Raw genomic sequence first — 24,513 nt, forward strand, 5'->3', positions numbered from 1 at the left:
GTCCCTATGACACTGAGATGGTATTAACACTGTTAGTCCCGGCTTAACTTTGCAACAGGCATCTGTAAAATCTGAGTTTGACACAGATAGGCAGGTGCTGGTCAGATGGGTCCCAAGGCAGAATGCATGGTCATGGATGTCCCAGAGGTTGGGTACCAAATCAAGCAAACATGAATCAAGGGCTGGAGGCATGGTGACAGATCAGCTTGTGGTTAGACACCAGATTAAGCTGGTAAAGGCAAAAAATTGTTCAGAGTGAGCAGTTGGCTTGGAAAGAAAAGTTTTTTATGGCTTGGCAAATCACCATTGGTTTCTGAGGTCAGTTGAGCATCTGCACCGGGGGTAAGATAACAGGGATTGGTCATGGTTCAAAACATACAAACCCTTTACACTCTAAAAGCAGAATCTTTTAATTCCTCCAGAGGCACATTCAATGGATTATAACCTTCAATCCTGCTCATTTTACCTACTGCATGTAGAATGTTTGTCTCAAGTGCCCCACTCAGCCCAAAAAAGATTCAAGATCTGTGGTCAGAAAAGGTTTCATTGTCACAAATTTAATTTTAAAAATACTTAAACATACTTGAAAAAGACCAGGGAGAATTTTTCTCTGTGCGGCAGGTAGAGTTTATTATGATTTGTTTCTTCTTGCTGGTTGTGGGAAATTGCAGAAAAAGGAATGCTCCCCCTCCAACTGCTTTACATTCACAGAGGAAATTCAGAGGTCAGACAATAGAAAGTTAATAAACCATGAAAATACTCGTTGTCAGCATAAGATGTCAAAACATACCAAGTGAATATTTTTATAGCAACAACTTATACCTGTTTGGGCAAGGCGAGAAGTGTGGCGGGGGGAGGTTATGAAAATTCATTACCTTGGTTATCAGTAAATGCAAATGATTAGACGTGGCATAGATGAATTCAGTTTACAAAAATCAGCAGGACTTGCAAGCAAGGGGATTTTCACATGGTGCTGGAAATGGGGTGGGCCTTTGTTGTTATTGTTGTTCTTCGATTTGCATTTTCTTGTCTGCAGTTTGAATAGAATGCCAACATACGCAAAAAGGCACGGCCAGATAGAAATTATTTTCCTTCCGTTCCATGTCCACAGTGTTCATGCCACCACACAAGTAATAAGAAGTGGGGGAGGGGGTTAACTTAGTTAATGGTTCTAACCACATGGCTTTTAAACATTTTGTTTGTTTGTTTTATTTAGAGCACTTGTACCCCTCTCTTCAGCAAAAGAGGCTTCCTGCAGGCTTACAACCTAAAACCCCACAACACACAAGGAAAAGGGGACAGGGAGGGAAGAGGAAAATCAAAACCAAAGCTCAGGCACTAGTCTTTAAACAGTTGCTCCTCTAATGCCCAGTTGGCCCAGTTCAGGGGCAGGAGGTGCCTGATGGAGCTGGGCTCTTCACAAATGTGGTGGAGTGAGTCTTCTGCTTCCTGTCTCTCCCACTGAGGCAGTCTGGGGCAATGAATGCCTCCAGATGACAGCTGAGGGGAGAGCAGGCCTAATGGGGCTGGCCTGTCACAGCAGGGCCAGTGGAGGTGGCTCAGCATTTCACCTCTCCCACTGATGGAGCTGATACTTACTTATTTAATGAAATTTTAGCCCATCCCATATCGGGACCTTTTATTCTATAAAGAAGATACTTTTAACAAATGAGACTTAGGAATACAGTGGTACCTTGGGTTAAGAACTTAATTCGTTCTGGAGGTCCGTTCTTAACCTGAAACTGTTCTTAACCTGAGGTACCACTTTCGCTAATGGGGCCTCCTGCTGTCACCACACCGCCGCTGTGCGATTTCTGTTCTCATCCTGGAGCAAAGTTCTTAACCCGAGGTACTATTTCTGGGTTAGCGGAGTCTGTAACCTGAAGCATCTGTAACCCAAGGTACCACTGTATTGATTCTACTGTATTCCCTTTTTAAAAATACTGAGGCTCAGACTTTGAGTGGCACATTTCACTGATGCTGCACTTTAAAGTATTTGCTTAAATTATCTACCATCTTTATTTATTTATTTGTTTGTTCATTTCCCTTTTGAAAACTAAACCACAGGGCATTAATCCAGATTGGGGCTGTGGTGCCTGGAGGACCCATGGGGGACTGACTACATTCTTCTGCCCTCAGATTTTGCCAAAGTAGCTTCCCCTGCCCCCACTTCAAAATTTGAGGTGCCAGTGAAATTCTTCACTGTCAGATTCAGAAAAGGAAATCAGAGGCTTCTTTTAAAGCCCACCTCAAACGAGAGGAAAGCTTTAGAAGTTTCTAAATCCTTCTCCATCTTAGATTAAAATCTGAGCAGGAAGAGAATTGCTGGTTTTCCTTGGACTTTTTTAAATTTGACAAAGTAAGAAAAAATTAAGAGGATGCAGGAGCAGAAGAAGATGTTGAGAGGAGGGAGCCTAGAGAACAGTGGATTCAACAACACCCCAAATTTCTTAGCTGAATCTAGCAGTGGAAAACTATCACTTTCTCCAGTCTTCATTATATTATTTCTTGGTGAGCAATTGGGTAGAATCCTGCCTGCAGGCTTTCAACTCACTCTTTTTTATTTTCCTCCACAAATTTGTATTTTGGTCAAATTAGAGGTGGGAGAGAAGCAGTTCCTAGGGGAATGTTTCTCCTGATTGCCATAAAGATAAATCTTTTCTGCAACCTCAAGCCTTCTGATCTCAGCAACTAATCAGGCTGGATATATCCCAAGATACATACATCCCAAGAGCAGGGCCCTTCCCCTGTGGCTACAACCCTGAGGATGGGGAGAGAGTAATGAAGGGAGGGAGCTACATGAAAAGGGAATTCAGTTCACATGGGAAGGCGACTCAGAGGCCACCAGTATTTTAATTTTTCATATTTCAAAACACATAGCTCATTTTTAATCTAATGGAAACAAATTAGCATTGCAAATCACAGCAGTCCCTCGCAGAGGCGTAGGAAGGTCAGGTGATACCCGGTGCGGAAAATTTCTTGCCACCCCCCCATTTTTTTATTTTTTATTGTCTGCAAAAGTGGTTTTACGTTATTTCATATTTTCTTACAAAGGAATGCAGATTCTGGGCCTCTGATAACAAGTAGACGACTATGGACAGATACTTAAATCCACAGGATGGATTGTGTTTTGGCTTGTGTTATTTTATTTATATTTATTGTTTGTTTATTTAATAAAATTAATTTTAAAAAACCTGCAAAGTGGTTTACCAAAACAAAAAACATAAAAACACCACAGCAGTAAAACCAAGAAAAATTAACAATCCTACTGTAAAACATACAAAAGCCAAAATATTAAGATTAAAATTACTTCAACTTCCTAAGCATCTAGGTATGCTTGCCTAAAGAAGAATGCTTTTAGCAGGTGCCCGAAAAGAGTCTAGCAAAAGCACCTGCTTTGTTGAAATTTCAGCCTTCATGATATAGGAAAACAGCCAAGTAAATAGCTATTGTCGTGGAGGAGGGTCAAGATATTAAGTGATATGCATGAAATTTCATATGTAGCTATATAATCCCTAGTGTAGTAAGATAAGACCTTTGGAGCAGGCATTTTTTTTTAAAAAAAAATTATGAACCACCCTAGTAGGGCAGTAATTGTTCCTTGATAATTTGTCACCCCCCTCCATGATGGCACCTGGGGCGTACCGCCCCCTGTCCCCGTTTCCTATGCCCCTGGTCCCTTGTGCAACAATCCTGTGATAAAGCTGAAGCAGGAAGGTCAACAGCATTTCCGTGTGCTCTGGCACTCATCATGGTCCTCCATGCACCAGTAGCAATTTAGTAATGCTGGCCACATGACCCAGAAAGCTGTTTGTGGACAAACACTGGCTCCCTTGGCTTGAAGAGCAAGATGAGTGCCACACCCCATAGTCACCTTTGACTGGAGTCCAGGGGTCCCTTATCTTTACTGAATCAGACCACCTGCCCTCTGGCTCAGTATCATTTCCACCAATGGTTGAGAACCTCTGACCTATGTGCCAATCTTGACCTCCCAGGCTTCGCCATTTGGCTGCAAGGACATTTTGGGCAAGCCATGCCCACCCACCATACAACAGATGTCATGGGGATAAGGGCAGGTCTTCGTTGAAAGTGTAGGGCTTGCCCAAAGCCCACTTTGCGCAACTCCCTAAGCACCCAACAACCAGCTGCACAAAATGGGGCATCAGCGTTAATCAGGATGTCTCTCCCAGCACATCATCCAAGGCAAAAGAAGAATGATCTTCCTTAGCACTGGGCTCAGGTGTGCAGGAGAGCTCTGTGCACTCATGTCCAATACTAAGCAGTATTTTGCCCTCCTATTGGCTGAGTTTGTGAGTGCTAGAAAGCTCCCTGCAGGAAGATCTCTGATTTCCCCCAATCTTGGCAGGATTGCTCTCACAAAATCATAGATCTGTAGAGTTGGAAGGGACCCTGAACATCATCTAGTTTACCCCCCTGCAATGTAGGAATATCACCTGCCGATATTGGGTGGAGCAGGGATCCTGCTGCGCTCTGGGCTCAGGTGTGCTTCATCATTAAGCAAGTGGGAGGCAGTGCCATTGCTGCTGTCTGCTCACTTAAATGAGAAGCAGAGCAAAGGCCTGCTTGAAATAAGCTCCCTCCAAGGGAAGGAAGAGGGTGCTTCAGAGGGCACTTTGCAAAGCCTCTGAGGGAATTTTGGCAGATGGGTGGCACCACCCATTTGCGAGTCATGTGATGTCATGATGGCATCATGTGATTGACAGGTGGACAGTCACCCCACCTACCTGTCACATGTAGCCTGCAAGGCTGATTCTGAGAAGGAGCTGGTCTGTGGAGCCAAAAACAATTCCAGTCCTTAATCTATACTCACTGGCAGAAGCTCTCCAGGGTTTCAGGCATGGGGCATGATGTCAGGGACTGACCCTGTGAATGCAGAGCTTGTGCTCTGCCACTTAGCTATGACCCTTCCTCAAATAGGAAGTCCACTGATCCATCTAGCTCAGCAGCATCTAGAGCAACTGGCAGTAACTTCCATTGCTTTCAGACAGGCAGCCTGACCTGGACATGGCAGGCATTGAACCTGGAACTTTTTACATGCAAAACAGATGCTCTGTCACTGTGCCACAGCCACCCTTTCCCATTCTCATCCCCATGTAATCTGAATCCATTATGCACTGGACTGGGCAACAAAAGTGTTCTCATCGTTCCTCCCTCTTTCTCTTTTCCTGCCTTATTTTTGAGGAAGGGGATTGAGAAACCAGGAGTGGGTATCAGTACTTCAGAAAATCACAGAAACACAGGGCCTTTGAAGGGTTCAGAAAATGATCACATCCAACCTCGCCAGGGTTCTTATTCATCAATCCCTCCACAAGTTTAACTCACATAATCCCATACATTTCCAAGGGAGTTCCTCTTAACTCAGTAGAGTTAACTGAGCAGAATTGGACCCCAGAGGCTCAGTTCTGCTTTCATTAGCATCAGTGCAAATTGGGAGTAACTGGTTAGATTTTAATGGGGTTTCTACTTGCATTCGAGAAAATAGGACCCAATCTAGAGCAATTAAAGAGTTTAGCCTCTTTGTAGCTGGGCTGATGAAAAGAGCCTGTATTCATCTTGTGGTAGATTTTATGTGCAGCATTAAAAGGAAACTCCAAAGTGGAGGTGGGGGGAATGGGAAGCCAAATTAACTTCAAAAGTTGTATTGAACAGAGTTATTTGCTAAATGTGTGTGGATTTGCAATTAGAAGCATTTTTGAAATGGAGTTGTTTGAAATCTAGCAAACAAGAATCCGATAAGAAACAAAACAAAATGACTCCCACTTTTATTTCCCTCCACAAATTTGCATTTTGCTCAAATGGGAGGGGCAGCTCCTTAAAGGAATGTTTCATTTCATTGTGCAAAAGCCATTGAGATGAATCTTTTCTGCAGCCTCAAGCCTCTGATCTTCTTGCTCATATATAACTAATCATAAAAATGATCAAATAGGAAAGTGCAACTGTATGTGTGTTAATGGACAGCATTTTCTAGAGTGGATTAATAATTCAATCTACATGAAGAAGCTAAAGAAGAAACCAGGGCTGGACTCCTGTTAATGGTGCTACAAGCACCCCACTTCTAGTAATTTGGAAGTTTAAGTAATATTTATCCAGGTGCCATGTAAGGCAATTTCTCCCACTGACAATGCATTAGGACACAGATTACAGGTAAGCAATAGGAAAAGGAACTCTGCTTTAAATTTATTATGTTTATTGTTGGACTAAAGCAAATGCATTTCCTACTCTTGAGCTTCTAGTTAATGCATGTGTTCCTTTAAACCAAACGAGGGCATTGTTTGTATAGCAATCTAGCCAGCACTTGTTCATATGTCTCTTTGTCTAAGTTAACTCTACCCCTAAAAGCTGAGCCATTTTGTTTGCCGTTCTCTCCAGACAAGATGTTTGCTATTTCTCTCATGTCACCACTCACCCTTGTAAATAGTTCCTGCATGAATAAATCCTTTGAACTCCAAAGGATTCAAATTTAATTCAGCCAAGCTGCAAGGCCTGTTAACAGCTGTGAGCATAAAATGAGACTGACCCAATAATGATCTCCATTATTAATAATAGGGATGAGGTGGATCTAAGTAGTTAGGAAATGCATGGAGATTTTAAAAGAAAATACAAATAGTTATTTTGCCTTCCAGTAGATGGTCAAGTCTGACAGGAACCCAACAGGGCTGCTACACATTAATGTCTCTTTTCAGTTTCTGTGCATTTCTTCGTAGTACACACATTTTCCTGGTGTCAGAATGCAAAGCAGGAGTTGATTATGTAGCGAACCTAGACACATAAGCATGCCTGAAGGATTTGCAGTTTCATGGTAAGACATAACGCTTACAAGTAGAGTCACCTTGGTTTCACATTTATCAAGCTTATGCAAGCTCCAACCTTTTACCACCCTGCGACAGAAATGTCATCCTCATTTGTCTGAAGGTGACAAACAAATTGCTTGACAGTCTACAGTGGAAATTGTAGAGGCTAGCCAGAAAGAAGCCCAGTGAAAAAACAAACAAAACATCTTTGAGCATTGTGCAATGCCAGGTGATAAGACAATTCCAGGTGCACAGAGTTTGTTCAGAGAAAGGAACACTCTTTCTAAAGGGGGGGAAAAACTTACAGAGAAATTTCTCCACCCAAAGCTATGAAATCAGGATGCATATTCCAGTCAGCAAGGAGCACTGTCTGCTTCCCAGGGAATAAAATTTGCAAACATATTCCATTTCTCCTTTGGGAATAACCTGCCAATTTATTAACCTCAGTGATTTAAAAAATGTTAATTTTTAAATCATCGTCATTATCCATTCCTTCAGAGGAGCTCATTTTTTTAACAGTAGCCCTTGGATACAACTGATGTGTGCGTGCATGTGTGCCAAGCTGACATTATGAACTGAATCAGCTAATAGTGTACTTGCTAAATTGTGTGTATCATTAGGTTTGAACTGCACATACTGTATTCAGATCACAGCGCTCATGGTCTGAAAATGTCATAGGAAGCTGTGCTATACTGAGTCAGATCAATGGTGCACCTAACTCAGTATTGCCTACACTGACTGGCAGCAGCTCTCCAGGGTCTCAAGCAGGGAGTCTTTCTTGTCCCCACCCAGAGGTGTGCCTCTGCATACAAGGCAGATGAGCTATAGCCTTTTCTCTGAGCAATTCAGATGCAAATGTAATTCTGTTAGAGTTCACAACATTGGACTCTGAGTACAAAAACAGTATCAGGTATTTTATTGATGAAAACACCAAGTCACCGTCACTACCTAATATTTTTGCATAGCAAAGACAATTCAGATGATATTGCATATCCAACAGTATCCCTAAAACACAGTTGCAGGAATGCTGAGGTAGCTCGCAATTCTGATCTTTAATGTGACCTCTATGGTTCCTGTTTCTTGCAAGCTTTGCATAGCAGGAAAAGGAAGTGTGGGAAGTGTCTTTAAGTAGGATGGGAAACCTCCAGCCCATAGGTATCACCAGGCCTTCAGTCTATTTTGGTTAAGCCACACTTACTTGCCTTACCCTTGACATGGTATATGATATCAGGTATGGACAGAAAGGTGCCCATTGGGACTGGTAGGGTGAAAGGCAGAGACACCAACAGCAGGTGGTGTCAGAGCCAATGACAGGCAGAGTCAACTCACTGTAGTTTTGTCCTCCTCCTCCTCCTCCCTGTTGAATTATACAAAGGCAACACTAGTAAGGAGGAGGAAGAGGAGGCTGACAGGCAGTGCTGACACCCCTGAACTGGTTGTTGTCAGAAAGATGGTAGGCAGGTGGGTCAGTGCCCCATTCACAGAAATGGTCCAACCTTCACTGAGTGTGGGACTGCTTGGTCTAAAGGGGACATCATGCATGGGACTATACAAGCTCTGACAATCAGCAGACCATCAGGGCTTCTATAACCTGCATGCAGCTTTGTTCAGGGTGGCTTTGCTTAAATGAGTCTCCCTATGTCATTGTGCTTTCAGGTGACCGGCAGGGTAGGTGGCCCCACCTACCTGTCAAATTGGCCCACATGGGCTTGAGGAGGGAGAATTGATCTGGCTTGCCAGCAGGATTTAATTCCCCACCCCTAGTCTTTAACCTTTCTCCCTGAAGTTATACAGGTTGCTTGGATACTAGCAACAAAATGAATTTCCATCGTTAGCTTGAAAGCACGTTTCTTTTTTGGTTTCCAGTTTAAAGTCATTTGCTCAAGACAAAAAAATAAAATAAAAATCAACGGAAGGGCAGCCTTTCTTTGAGGCAATGGTACCAAGTGCTACACAGAAAACAGTTATAGCAGTATAAATAACAACAAGGCAGAGCTGTAAGAGGTAAATTTTAAATTTGGATAACTTTTGCTTTATTAGTAATTTCCCCCCTATTCTAAAAGGGATCAATGCAGGCGCCTTGGCCATAACTGTAGTAAGAGAGTGCTAACAGCAATTGCTTGTCAGTTTGTTTCCTGGTCCAATTCAAGGTGCTCACATTGATGTTGAAAGTCCTAAACAGCTTAGACCCCAAATATCTGAAAGACCACATCTTTCCCCCCCAGTACTCTCCCATTTACCTCAGTAATATCCACACTGATAGGCAGTGGCTTTCCAGGGCTTCAGGCAGAAGCTTCTTCCACCCCTACTTGGAGATGCCGGGGACTGAATTTGGGGTCTTCCATGTGTCAAGCAAAGGCTCTACCACTGAGCTATAGACCTTCCTCTTATTTAACCTAGTGTGCTGGTGCTTATCTTTGGAGCCCTGCATGCAGCGGTGCCAGGTAACCCAAAGGAATGCCAGCTGCCACATCAGCCTGCCCATTCACTGAGATCATCATCACAGGCCTACCTCCACATCTGCTCCCCTCCCACCTCTGGTGTGTGGTGACTGCCCTGTGTAGGGAATTCTCTGCTTAATAGGCTGTTTGATGCCTAACTTTCCTCCATAATATATTCTGATACTGGAGCTCTTGCAAAGTGAGACAGCTAAGCTAGGGATTGGGGAGGTGATTAGATTCAGTTTACATCTAGGTGAATTTATCTGATTCACACTTTTCTGAAACAATGCATAATGCACAACTGTTCTTAAAAATTTGCACTTCTCTGGATTTTGCGGTACAGTTCTGCAGCTAAGAAATGTGCACAAAAAAGCATTCATTGGGGTAAAGTGTACAGATAAATGTATATATTAGTGAAAATCACGTATACAAAGTCATTATACTTTGTATATACGTTATACAAAGTCATTATACCTTTAGGTGCCAGGTGAAAATGGTCCTCTTCAACCAAGCCTATATTCTTTTAAATGTGTTTCTGGGAGGTGTTGGCAGGAAGGAGGTTATTGGTTTGTTTTCTTCTTGTTTTTATCATGTATCTTGTGTGTTTTATCTTGTATTTTTATGCTGTGATTTGCCCTGAGATCTATGGATGAAGGGTGATATACAAATTAAACAAACAAACAAACAATATAGGATTCCATGGTGCTGAAGGTAAACAGGTTTGCTTTATCTCCCAGTTGGATTGTTTGGTTTTACACAACCATCCTCATTGCTTAATTTAGTATCCAGTATAATGATTTACTCTCAGCCTGACTGTTCTGCCTGCATATTTTATTTCAGGTTCATTGAACACAGATTTATGTTTTAACCTTCTCTTTGTGAAGAAGTCTAGCTATCACCTTGTTTGGGAAATAGTAGGATACCTTCTCTTCCTCAAACACTTTCAGTGTCTAGTTTTGCCTCAATTTTCTGGCAAGATTCATTATCCAGATTAAGTAGAAACTGGTCTTATATCTGATTCCTTTTATGGACCTGTATTTCTGAAATAACTTAGTGAATATTAGACTATTATTTCAGTAGTACATGCAAAAATTGTTGCTTTTTCAATAGTTCTCACTTGTCCTCATTGTAATGGGTAGGCAAATATTACTGCCTGTTCTGCATTGTGATGGCATCCTGTCCACTGCCTGATGCAGTGGACAAGGGTGGGGTGGAATCACCTAGGTGAGTATTTCATGAAAGAGGATGAGGTTTCAAGAGAAGAGGCATTAGTTGCATTCACATGGCACTTTATCTTGTCTCCGTGACTTCTCCCTGTTAAATTCTGAATTATATTTGAGACTGAACCTGCCTGCTGCTGGTTACATTAGCACATGTGGTTTCATTCACCATCTGGGCAAGACCTTATAAGCATGCAAAGGGAAAGACAAGCATCAAAACCATGCAAAGAACACAAATTCTCCCTGCTCTCCCTCCCCCACCAATGTCTTTTTAAGATAATTAGGCACATTTCATAGAATCATAGAATCATAGAGTTGGAAGAGACCACAAGGCCATCGAGTCCAACCCCCTGCCAAGCAGGAAACACCATCAGAGCACTCCTGACATATGGTTGTCAAGCCTCTGCTTAAAGACCTCCAAAGAAGGAGACTCCACCACACTCCTTGGCAGCAAATTCCACTGTCGAACAGCTCTTACTGTCAGGAAGTTCTTCCTAATGTTTAGGTGGAATCTTCTTTCTCGTAGCTTGGATTTATCCTTCCCAGATTCAATGCTCACTGTTTGTTTGATATACAATAAATGTTGATGAGTAGAAGGCTCATTTCTGGCTTACATTTCTTGGGAAAAGCAGATACCAGAGCAAAGAAATGGTGTGCAAGTAGTGCAATAATGAACACCTTGAGCAGGCATGCATTGGAACTTAAGCTTATTTAGGCTTAGGCTATTGCCTAGTTCTCAATTTTTTCCTTCTTCCCTATAATAAAGGGCAGTTTCTCACATTTAAAAACTGTAGTTAGTTCTGTAATAATTCTTTAATATATGTGTCAGAGGGTGGGGTTGTATTTCAGGGATACAGCACCTCCCTTGCATGCAGAAGATCCCAGGTTTCATCCGTGACATCTGCGTTTGAAACTCAGGAGAGCAACTGCCAACCAGTGCCAACCAAACTGGGCTAGTGGTCCAACTTGGTATGAGGCAGCATTCTATGTGGGACTATTCCAGGTGGTGTCTCTTTCCAAGGTGTGGTGGATCATAGCTGGATGTGGGGCTTTTTTATGGTGACACGCTAGTTATGGAATAATCTCCCCAGGAACACTTTGGTGGTACTTACTCGATTGGCTTTTTGTAGCCAAATGTAGGCAATTCTGTCATGCCAAGTTTTAAAGGGTTTATGTATTTTATCCCAGTGTTGTGGGAACAACTTTAGGAGGTATTGTTTTGCTTTGTTTTAGTTCTTGTTTTTATTGTGTATTTTGTGTTTTTGTCTTTTATTTTTTATCCTGTGAACTGAGATCTACAAATGAAGGGTATACAAATAATAATAATAATAATAATAATAATAATAATAATAATAATAAATTGTACCCCACCCATCTGACTGGGTTGCCCCAGCCACTCTGGGTAGCTTCCAACAACAACAACAACAAAACACAGGGAGACATCAAGCATTAAAGAAAGAAAAAATTCCCTATATAGGGCTGCCTTCAGATGTAAGAAGTTAGATAGGCACCATTCCTGCTGAGGTTTTTTTTTTTTTTTTAAAAAAAGATTTTAATTTCTTGAGGTTTTGAGGGCTTAAATTGATGTTTTACATTTTTATACAGTGGTAGCTCGGGTTAAGTACTTAATTTGTTCCGGAGGTCCGTTCTTAACCTGAAACTGTTCTTAACCTGAAGCACCACTTTAGCTAATGGGGCTTCCTGCTGCTGCTGCGCCGCCGGAGCATGATTTCTGTTCTTATCCTGAAGCAAAGTTCTTAACCTGAAGCACTATTTCTGGGTTAGCAGAGTCTGTAACCTGAAGCGTATGTAACCTGAAGCGTATGTAACCCGAGGTGCCACTGTATAGTGTAGGTCTCAAACCAGCTTACCAACATAAAACACACTATATAAAATATAAAAATGTAGAACATCAATTTAGCCCCCACAACCTTAAGAAATTAAAATCTAAAAAAAGGAAGTAAAATATCTGAAAAGCATTAAGGATGGAAAGACTTCTTGTTACAAAACAATTTTGACCAGGTACCTGAAACTCAGTGTTAGGGAGCATTTGGGAACATTTTGGGGTTCACTCACTCAAAACTTCTCTGTCCCTTACTGCAGTTAGGCTTGAAGTGAAAAGGGGAGAGCAGCACGCAGTGGAGGCTGGTCCATGAGAGTGAATGGGGCACTGCCCCAGCATCCACAGTCTTTCTCTACCAGGCCCCACCTGCCTGCCTTCTTCCTTGAAAGCAGCCTAGCAGGTGGTTCTGCCTGTGAGCTTCCTCAGTGCTTTCTTTTCTTCTTAAAAAAAATGTTTAGGGTACTCTCATTTACCTACTCATATTAAAATACTACCCCTCAATGAGGCCAAACTTAGATTTACAAAATGTTTAGGAGTATGCGTATCTGTGTGCTCCCGGAAAAAAGCACTGGTCCTCCTTATTAGTCTCAGTGCTGCAATTATTGAACTCAGCAGGCAGGAGGATGGGGATAAAACTAGTACCAGTTGGCTACCCCTGTCACTGGCTCTGGCTCCACCTACTGTTTGGGCATCCTGCATTCTTCCCCACCAGTCTTGGGTCCAGCAACACTTAAAAGTTTTAACAGGGAGAGGTGGGTAATGGTAAGTACCCGTGTGATCCTTAGCACCCTTAAGAATACACAAGTGCCATTGAAAACAGAATCAGCAAGTTAGCGGGTGCAGGGGTTTAGACACGAAGAGTTTTGAACAAGCGTAGTGCTTTCAAATATTTGCTGGATGTTATTAAGTGGAGAAACTGCAAAGCCCTATTTGTGTACAGGACAACAGTCTTGTTAACAATGAGCTAAACTGCCTTTGTTAAGAGGGGGAAGGAAGGAAGGTAAGGCTGTGAAAATTTATTTAACTGAGGGTGATTTATTTTAGGGATTTATAACCTAATCCTTCAACATGTTTTCAGAGCATCTCATTTAAATCATTGATTGAATTCACCATGGGGGAAAGACCACTTTAAATCAATGATTTTAATCAAGTTTCCCCCTTTGTGATTCATAATGCTTTTCAACAAATTTGTGTACCAGTTGGCTCTAGTAACAGTTTTTTTGGTTTGTGCTAAATAGAGTTTTTCTGAATCATTATTTCGGAATCTCCGATCTTGCATAATCATGCATATCTTGCATGCAAGAGGCTTGTGACTTCTATGAGACAAAGGGAAAGGTACTAAATTAAAATGCAATCTTATACCCACTTATCTAGGAGTAAGCCCTGTTGATCCTGGCAGGACTTACTTCTGAACAGATATTAGCATTAGTATTATCAAAGGTATTTATATACTGCTTTTCAGGTATCTCACAAAGCAGTTTGCACAAGATTATTAGAATAAGCATCATTTTATTTTAAAATCACAATAAACTGGAGAACACAATCTGTTTGTTTAGAAGAACCTGCTGCTGTGTCTTCTTCACTCCCTGCAAGATGGTTCTGCAGAGAATGGTGGCAGTTCACAAGGCTGTTTCTTTTTCTTCTCACCTCACCCCACAATATGGTTCTGCAATCACTGCAGCAACATGATTAGAATTGTGCTAATTAGTGGTTGTCTCTGTACACATGCACTGAGCAAGATCCCAAGACTAACAACACAACTTTATGCATGTTTCCTTGAAAGCTAGAGCCACTGTGTTCATTGATGCCTACTCCTAGATCAGCGTTTGAGGTTTGTAGTAACGGTAAAGGGACCCCTGACCATTGGGTCAAGTCGTGACCGACTCTGGGGTTGCGGTGCTCATCTCGCTTTATTGTCCGAGGGAGCCGACGTACAGCTTCCGGGTCATGTGGCCAGCATGACTAAGCTGCTTCTGGCAAACCAGAGCAGCACACGGAAACGCCGTTTACCTTCCCGCCGGAGCGGTACCTTATTATCTACTTGCACTTTGACATGCTTTTGAACTGCTAGGTTGGCAGGAGCAGGGACCGAGCAAAGGAGCTCATCCTGTTGCGGGGATTCGAACCGACGACCTTCTGATCGGCAAGTCCTAGACTCTGAGGTTTGTAGTAGGCATGGGTTAATTTATAGATTTTTTGCATGCAAAATGCATCCTCTGTCACAGAGCTATGGCCCTTCTCCATCTGGAGAGCCATAAATACCCTGTCTTTGCATTATGGGCAAAGTGTTTGTCCAAGAATGTTTGTCCAATGTTTGTCCAAGTTTTTAAAGAATGGTGTGGATGCTGGAGTCATCAGAGACAGTTCACTAGGATAGTCTCTCTCACTGCTCATTGCAGCCCTTCATCAACCTGGTGGTCTTCAGCCACATTTAGACTGCAGGTAAAGGCTGCCATACTGAAATGAATGGGAGTTGCAGAAGAACACAGCAGTGCAGTGCCAGGTATATTGTTCCAGGGTGCTCCTCTTTAACCCAGCAGAGTTCATGCTGGAGATTTTCCTGGAGCATTATTTCATCTGTGTTTTCAGAAAAAAAGCACCTGAGATCTTATTTCTCTCTCATTTTCTCCCATCACTTCAATACAATGTGTTGGAATCTATAGGTGAAGGACTGTTATGAGGACTTAAGTCCTATGTTTGCATTTTGTTTTCCTGAATGATTAGACAGAGGGTGCCACATGAATGTGTGATGTCAGATATTATTCTTGTTGCAAAGCATAGTGGAATCGCCTGTTTCTTTCCCCCTGTACAAACATGTTATTGTGTTGGACAAGCAGTGATATTATTTAGTAGGGTATTAATAAGAAGCAAATCCCACACCTTACCCATTTTCTTGTGTATAAGCAGCATTACAGCATTATTAAATGCAGGCCTTTCTCCATCTCTTGGCTGATGCATCTCTTGTGTGGCATTTATTTTGATTGCAAAATTCCCATCCTCAAGTCTTGAGATCAGCATTTTATTATTCTACATAGCTCTGTGATTTCCCTTTCTTTATACCTTTCTGTGAACCTTCAAAACCTCATAACTTTCTGATTTAAGCTTTTATCTGCATTTCCATTTGAATTGTGGTGATGCATTTTGGGCTTGTTTGATGTTGGTTTTTGGGTTTTTTGTGTGTTTTTTAAAGCAAGAGCTCACTATGGCTTTGATACTGTTAGTTAAAGACAAATGGTATCACTGAAGGCTTGATTCTTTCTTGTGTTTTTTAAAGAAAGAGCAGCAGGGAAATCTAAGTTGTCCACTTGGAGCAACCAAGGCTATCATTTTGTGGAAACCTGTTCACGAGAGAACCAGTAAAGGTTGTCTGACTTGGGTCTAGGATAAATATTGGTTGTGCCAATCACAACATCAATCATTTTCAAAAATACAATGCCATGGTGGATGTGAGCTTGCAAGGGGTTTCATGATGGGAGCACTGTCATGTATAGGCATTTGCTGCATTCTAAATAACAGTGATGCTTCTGAAATGTTCTCATTCAAATTTTTCCCTAGATTTTAAGGTTCAGAATTGCCTGGACTTATGTCTGACTTAGATATGATGCATTAGGAATTCCATTTTTCCCATTCTGTACATGTACACAATATAATTTACTCTATTCAATTCGGCCCCTTATCATTGTGTACACCTGCATTTGTTATGTAAAAACTGCCAAAAAAATAAAACTTGATGCAGTTATATGCAATATTGCATGAAAATTATTTTTGCACAATCTTACCAATGCATATGGTCATTTGTTGTTGTATGCATGATTGCAGCAATATTCTTTTTATGCAGTGTTTGCTAATGTGCAGGATTGCATGGACAATTCATTTTTTTCCAAGGACCTCCTGTCCCCATATGAACTGACCCGACCCTGCGATCATCATATGAGGCCCTTCTTTATGTGCCTCTTCCACGAGAGGTACGGAGGGTGGCAACATGAGAATGGGCCTTTTCTGCAGTGGCTCCCCATTTGTGAAATGATCTCCCCAGGGAAGCTCACCTGATGCCTTCACTTGAAGCTCACCTGAGTCAGGTGAAATGTTCCTCTTCAGCTAGGCTGAAACATTCTTTTAAAATGTTTAAGGGAAAATGGAGTTATGGGTTTGTTTTGTTCTTGTTTTTATTATACATTTTGTGTTTCTGTCTTGTATTTTTATGCTGTGAACTGCCCTGAGATCTATGGATGAACAGTGGTATTCAAATTTAATCAATGAATGAATAAATTTTTATGCAATAGCAAATGTGTTGTGCAGGTGGATGATTAACAAAATCAACCCTCCTATCAGACTGGGAATATTCCCTCATTCACCCAAGTTTGGGACATTCCACACCTTTCCTCAGCAGAGTTTCTCCTTCTTTGAGAAAAATAAGTGGCTCATGTAAATCTAAACTAAGCTTTAATAATAAAGAAAACTACAGAAACTAAATACAACCACATAGGGCAAGTCTGAGGCAAGAAGAGGCAGTTGGTCCCTCTTAACTGACATTCTTAACAGAACACAGACTGAGGGAGGGGCTGATTCTGGAGCAAAACACACAAGCCCCGCCCACCAGATACCAAACACTCTATTCAAATTACTATTCAAATTAGTCCCCAGGGTTTTTCTTACAAAATGCAGTTGCATGAAGAGTGTATTTTTTGTCAGAAGTTTGTCAGTGCACACATGCTTTGATAACACAGATTGGAAAGGGAAAGAGGCAAATGTCAATTATTACATTACTGATGTGCTTGCTGTTCTAGGTTCTTTCAGTGGGAAAGGCAGGAAAGAAAATGAATGAATGAATTAATCTGAAAACTCACAAGACTGTTCATGATTCATTTCTGGAAGATAAAAACTTGCACCACCAAATTGCAGAAGACCATTGTGAATTTGAGGAGGCTTAGGTGGTATGCAGCAATACTCCTTTCATTTCTATAAATCCTGTAGGCCTGGGACCTTTGAATGGTTCTGTCTTTCTCTTTTAGTATTCCATATGTAATATGTTGAGATGGCACCATGTGGGAGTTTAAGATAGGCTTCTGCCAATCCCATACTGGCACCTGAAATAAGGAGCACTGGCTGGTCTTAGAAGTTATTTATGAGGGGTGCCTGCCAAGTCTGAAGTAGTTTTTCACTTTAATGGGAATGGATGTGCCAACCAAACACCAGATGCAGCTTATACAGCCCCAACAGTATGTAAGCCTTGAGACCACCTCTGCTAGAAAGAATCTCAGCATATGTCCTAAACTGCAGAAAATGCAGTCTACTGGCCAAGCTCCAGCTCCTGCTTCTGGAGCCAAGTCCGTTGTTCATCAGCAACAGCAGGGTACCATTGTTTATTTCCTATAAATTCCTTTCTGTTTGCTGTTTATTTACAATGCCCAGTTTGAAATTGAAGGGCATGAACTTAGTGAGAAATGACTGCCTGGTTGTCTTGTGTGCTTCCTCAATCATGGCTTTACTTTTGGAGAGAGATTATATTGCTGGTGCAGAACTCCTTCTTTCTTGCAGGAGGTGACAATTAATCTTTCCTGGTAACACAGGGTTAGTGTACTGTTATTTACATTAGGTATCAGAATATTTACCAGCGATAACTGCTTCTTCCATCAACCAATCCAGGAGCTGGCACAATCTGACAGCTTCCTCCTCCCGAATATCAGTATGATAATCTTAGAATGCAGCAGAGAGGAGGATGGGGGCAAAACTAGAATTAGTTGGCTCTACCTGTCATTGGCTCTGGTTCCATTGACTTTGGACCTTTCTGCTGCTTACCCTGTCAGTTCTAATGGACATCAGCCACCGTTGGATCATATGGCTAAAGTTTAGAGCATGCGGCGGGGCATGATACCAGCCACTACTGGAGAGTTTTGTATCCAAAAAAATTCATATCTAAAAAACAAAGAGGGCTTATTGTGGTCCCCCAAATGTTGTCGGGTGCCCATTAGGCTCAGTCAGAGATAGTGATGATGGGAGTGGATATTTAAATGGATACTGCACATTTGTAGCAACAAAGTGTCATCTGGGAGGGGGACAGAAAAATATAGTTGGGACAGGAAAATATGCCATAGTTGGCCCCTTGAGGACATGACAAAATGATTGTGACAGTACTTCTTCTTTCTTACAGTTTTTTTAATTCAAATATTTCAGAAACTATAAACTCTTCCAGTAACTTACAAAAAAAATTTGAAAGCTTAAAAACCAGAAATGAAGGATAAAAAAAAGGAAGCAAACCCATTACTGTGACTAAAATTCATGTACGGTAATTCTTTTTTCATCAATTCACTTAGAGCAGTGGTTCCCAAACATTTTGGATCCACACCCCCTTTGGTTCCATAAACCTATCCCCAATATTCAGAATAGCGGTTTGCACAACCCACTAAGGAAGATAATAACACAATAAAATTGCAAACAGTAACAATTAATTGCACATTTATTCGAAATTCAGTCAAACCTATTTAGTTTAATTAATTCCACAAAGTTGGTGAACCTTATCCAGTGATATCAGCTTTTCAAAGTCTAATAGCCATGTATACCCCCAGCACCCCCTGCCATCCCCTTGGCTCTTAGTAGGTAATCCCACCACTCTGCAGCGGGCAGTACTGCCCACTTGGGAAGCTCTGAGCTGGAATATAAATACATAAATATTTGCTATGAAATCTGGATTTATAGGATACTCTTTTAACTTAGATGTGGCTTCAGATATGGTTTCCATTAGAGTTTCCTTCAGCTTGTCTATTAAATTAGGTTGATGGAAGAGTGCCATACCATTATAGGGAACAGTTATTACATTTTTTAACAGTAGCAAGACGAATGAATGCTAAGGCATGGAAAAATACCAACAACCTCAACAAACTGGACATAATCAGGAAGTAATGAGAAAAGCTGAATGTAATAAAATGTATGACTGTGTTATGAAACAAAGATAATTATAATGAAATAGTGGACAAATGGAGGCTGACATCAGGGAATGGACTGTCTCTCAGTGGGAAAGCACATCCTTTGCATGCATAACGTTCCAGGTTCAATCCCCAGCATCTCTAGGTATGGATAGGAGAGAAGACCACAGCATAAGATCCTGGAGGGCTGCTTCCAGTGAATGTGGACAATGCTGAGCTACATGGACCAGTGACCTGATTCAGTATAAGGGCGATTGCCATATTTCTATGTTTGAGGAAGGACCATAGCTCAGTGGTAGAGCATCTGCTTTGCATGCCAAGTTCGACCCCCAGTGTCTCCTAGTACAGTGGTACCTCGCAAGACGAATGCCTCGCAAGACAAAAAACTCGCTAGACGAAAGGGTTTTTTGTTTTTTGAGCTGCTTCACAAGATGATTTTCGCTATGGGCTTGCTTCGCAAGACGGAAACGTCTTGCAAGTTTGTTTCCTTTTTCTTAACACCGTGAATACAGTTGCGACTTGACTTCGAGGAGCAACTCATAGAACGCGGTGTGGTAGCCTTTTTTGAGGTTTTTAAAGACTTTGGTGATTTTTGAAGCTTTTCCAAAACTTTCCCGACACCGTGCTTCGCAAGACGAAAAAAATTGCAAGGCGACAAAACTCGCGGAACGAATTAATTTCGTCTTGCGAGGCACCACTGTAGTGATGGACAAGTCCGCCGCCTGAAACTCTGGATAGCTGCTGGCAGTCAGTATAGACAGTACTGAGCTGGTTGGATCATGGCTCTGACTCTATAAGGCAACTTCCTCTATTCCTAGAACAGCTGATTAAAAACAGAGGGTGGTATTGAACTGAGTTTTGCTCTGTAGGCAGGGTTTTTTTGTCCCCCGAAACTTTCCTGAAGAAAACTCATTGTTTTGCATGGAATTGGAACAAATGTCAATTCTCAGAAAACATGATTGATGTTAGTTCCAATTCAGCAGCAAACAGTGGGTTTTCCCAAAGAACCCTTCTCAGACCCATGTCTACAAATCACAGATCTGTGCCTAGAAATCATGACACAAATGAAAGTGTTGATAAGCCCTGAAATGAATGAAACTATTAATTTCAATAGGTTTGTTGGCATACATCTGTCTCGAGAGACAATGGAGTGTGCCTCTGGTGCAGTGTGTGTGGAGGTCCTGGGCTGCCCAGATGACAAGGCCCCCCTCTCGGCCACATCGATGTGGTCCAAAGGAAAGCAGACTGATACATTTGGTACCAGCTTAGCTGGTTTGCCCTTAGTCCTAACTCTGGGTGGTATCAGCCAAGGTTTACTATCAGGAGAAGGGGTGGATTTTCCACTGCTAAAAGACATAGTGGCAGTCCTTAAAGATAGACACCCAGTTCTGCCAGCATCTTACCAAGTGCATTTACTGAAATAGCAAACCGCTCAACATGCTATTTGTGAACTGGCAGATGCTACATTTTGATGTCTGCTCCAGCCTGTTTACTTCAGCTTGGCTGCTCACTCAATGTCCCAGTAGGCAAGGGGAGTTGGCAGGGGGTGGGGGTGGGGCTCTTGTGTATCAGATTCTGACTTTCCTTTGGTGAGGCAGATGGCTTTCATCATGTATGAGCAATGCATTTCTGAATCAAAACACATTATAAAGATGTTTCTTGTATGTTATCAAGAAGCGTTAGGGCTGATGGGCTCCACTAGCTATCAGTCATCAGCCGAAAGGAATCAATGAACAAGATAAAATTGGCTTTGCTGCAGAATTTGATAAGGAATCTGTTTCAATGTCTCTGTTCTGTTCACCAGTAATATCAGTGATGGAAAATGTTTTGGCATTGTTGTTCAGGCTAGGGGGCTTTCATGCATGCATCTTGGGCTGCCACAGATTTGACACTTCTGCAAACTGTGGTTTGTGCTCCAGAATATATTGGCTGACTATATTGCAATGTTTCTGTCTTCTATGCTGCAGCTAATGATGAGATGCCCCATGGCGCACTTTTTTTTGCGCCCCCTCCGCGTGGTCAACATGAAGACCAAACTCCCAAAATGTGTAGTTGTTTCAATTCATTAAGTGATCATATAGAACAGGGATCACCAGCCTGGTGCCAGCAAAGGCCTTTTTGCTGGTGCTCATATACACCATATTGCCAATGTGCACTGGGATGGCTAGCTTCAATGCTTTATTTAAAAAATAAATAAATGGCAGAGCAGCGCAGACTAGTTGCTGGAGCAGCAATGGGTCCTTGCAGTGCATGGCAGGAAGGGGAGCTATTTGTGTAGAAGGTGTGTTTGTGCAATAGATGGGGGGGTATGTATGAATGTGTGGTCTGTCAATATGTGTGTTTTGTGTGCTGGGGTGCAATCTTGAATTATCATTATTTTTGGCGGCGGCAGAGGGGGAGGTAAGTCCTGCACTGCATAATTGATCCCAACATGCAACACATATACATCATTTGAATGACAATCAACTTGGGGGGAAGTGGCCCCCTCAAATATTTTATTGGGTGTAAAGGGATCTCAACCCCTAGTAGTTGGCTCCTTTGTGTGCTGGATGGAGAAGTGTGTGTGTGTGTGAGAGAGAGAGAGAAAGAGGGGAGGGTGGCAGCATGTATATAATGTGTGCTTTGTGAGATAGGGAGAGATAATAATAATAATAATAATAATAATAATAATAATAATAATAAAAAATATTTATACCCCCCTCCCTGGCCAGATCTAGGCTCAGGGCAGATAACACCAATAAAATTACAATAAAAACATAATAGAAAAAATACCAATTTAAAATACAGGTTAAAATACAATTTAAAATGCAGCCTCATTTTAAAAGTATGACTAGCACCCACAGCACTTTCTCGAAATTCAAAATGTGCCCACAGGCCCCACAAGGTTGGCAACCTCTGATATAGAAGCATCTTCAGCAGTGGGGTATCATGACCCCTGATTATGGAAGGCCCACCTTTGTGAGGTGCATCTCCCTCATTATTTGTGCTAAGGGTAGAATTTAAAGACACTCTTGTCCACCCCAGCTTTTGGTAGTTGAAGGATATTGTTGGGCAACTGTGAAGCTATTAGGTGTGAGGTTTTGGGTTTTTTCTTTTAAAAAAACCCCTCTAATTACCTTTTAAAAATGTATTGCTTTTCTGTTATATCATGACATATTTTGGAGGTAGGAGGTGAGGTATATGTTCTGCCTTCACTTCATTGTTGAAGGCAGTGGGCAGAGTGCTTGGATTCTGCTTGTGGACTTCCACTTTTGGAATAGTGTGTGCAGTTCTGGTTGCCTCACTTCAATAAGGATATTGTGCAGTTGGAAAAGATCCAGAAAAAGGCAACCAAACTGATTAAAAGGATGCAGAGACTCTCCTATGAGGAAAGGTTGCAGCGTTGAGGTTATTTTGCTTTAGAGAAAAGGCGATTAAGAGGTGACATGCTATAAATTTATGAAATTGTGTCTGACACAGAGAAAGTGGATGGAGAAGTACTCTCTCATATCTCTAGAACTTGTGAATGTTGAATGAAGCTGAATATTGTTAAGATAAAAGAAGGTCCTTGTCAGGGTGCTGTCAGTGGCTCCCGGCTGGTTGACCAGGAAAGTGTAAAGGCAAGAAAAAATTTCCTACAGTCCTTCTTTATTTCAAACTTTACAGAGAGAGGCTATAGAACCCAGCCTCTTGGATAATGGCATTGTCCCAAGTGAATCTCCACCCCTCGTCTCTCCCACTTCCTCATTCTCATCATCTCCTCTATAGGTGCTGCTACGTGCCCTCTGTCTTTGAGCTCTTTGCTCTCCTACTTTTGAGGCTTGTTGGGTTCCGGGAGATGGAGGGTCTGAAATGCTTTCTAATGACAACGCTTCTGCCAGCTGCTCTGGCTCTCCCATGATTTCCCAACCTTCCCCCTCCTCTGCCTCTGAGCTGCCACCTCCCTCAAACCCCTGTTGCAAATCTATACTGTCTTCCTCTTCCTCTTCCCTGGAAGGGTCAGGCTGGGGAGGCTGTCTCCACCATTCCTCCTCTGCGCTGTCCCTGACAGTCCTTCACACAGCACGTAACTCAGAGCTCACACCCACAGGAAGCAGTGATGGACACAAATTTGGATGGCTTTAAAAGAGGATTGGACATATTCACGGAGGATGAGGCTATTGATGGCTACTAGCCACGATGGCTGTGCTCTGCCTCTGCCATTGGATTCGTTAATGCTTCTGAATACCAGCTGCTGGAAACTGCAGGAGAGGAGGGTACTTTGCTTGAGTCTTGCTTCAGCAAACTCATCTTATGTTCTTTCCATGGGTGTAGCCAGGATGTTTGTTAGAGGGGCAGGCCTTTTGTAAGGACATTTCTTGGGGGAGGAGCAGAATCTTAGTTAGCTATGTATTTTTATTTTTATTTTGGGGGGGAGCTGCCCCTCCCTGCTCCCTCCCTTGGCTACGCCCATGGTTCTTTGTATAAAAATCTAATAATCAGTGCAAAATCTTAATGCTTTAAAGTAAGCACTGAGGTTCACTAACCATGGCAAGGTGAAAAATAGTGGCTGCAGGGGGTTGGCACAGATTCAATTGATGTCTTGCAGAGGAGTCAATTTCCACTTGCACCCCATGAGCCACACACTGAGAACTTGCATATAGAAGTGCAAATCTACATCTGAATTACTACGGATCAAGAGTCCTAACGCACAGCTCTAAAATTAAGCAGCAGAGCTGAACAAAGGCATGCCATTAATACTCTTACTTTACAAATGAGGAACACTGAATCCGAGAGAGAGAAATGATTAGCAAAAGGTCAACCATCCCAGAAAATAAACCAAATTAACATACTATTCTTTAACTACTAAAGTAGGGAACCTTTGTAGCTCTATTGCAAATCACCCAGGGACCTACCAATAGATCCCAATATACACTCCCCCACCTATGCTTTACAGAAGAGTTTTTCAAGCTTTCATCCTTCAATGAATCTTTTCCACATCTATCTTGTGGGACGAAGCTATGAGGCCTCCTGCAACTGGCATTGCTGCTGCTTACCTGGACTGGGCTGGAGCAGGGGAGGACATTTGTGAGGTTGGGGTGCACAGGCACATCAACTTGGAGTGCTGCATTGGCTCTGCTGGTATGCTTGCGCATTCCAAACCTTACCACCTCCCTGCATTGTCTCAGCCCAATCCAAGAAAGCTGCAGCAATGCCAGTGTCCGGAGGGCAGTTCTTTGCCTCCTCCCTATCACACAGGATGCTACTGTAAAAAAACAAAAAACCATCCGTTTCTTGAAATAAATAAGAATACAG

The 24,513-nt window shown here is 42.1% G+C and overlaps 1 protein-coding gene across 6 annotated transcripts in view; it reads left to right on the forward strand.

Moving 5' to 3' along the window:
- The window catches only part of TRPC5 (transient receptor potential cation channel subfamily C member 5), a 171,756-nt gene that overhangs the window by 14,734 nt on the left and 132,509 nt on the right, over positions 1–24,513 (forward strand). For 2 of the 6 annotated variants that reach the window (XM_080989756.1, XM_080989758.1), the window contains one exon: positions 1,217–1,335. The exons of the other annotated variants lie outside the window; for them this stretch is intronic. The gene's annotated coding sequence lies outside the window, so the exon portion shown is untranslated. The remainder of the gene's footprint in view (positions 1–1,216; positions 1,336–24,513) is intronic. 6 annotated transcript variants of the gene reach the window in all.

The sequence above is a fragment of the Podarcis pityusensis genome (genome assembly GCF_964106645.2).
Source record: "Podarcis pityusensis genome assembly, chromosome: Z".
In the NCBI taxonomy this organism is placed as follows: domain Eukaryota; kingdom Metazoa; phylum Chordata; class Lepidosauria; order Squamata; family Lacertidae; genus Podarcis; species Podarcis pityusensis.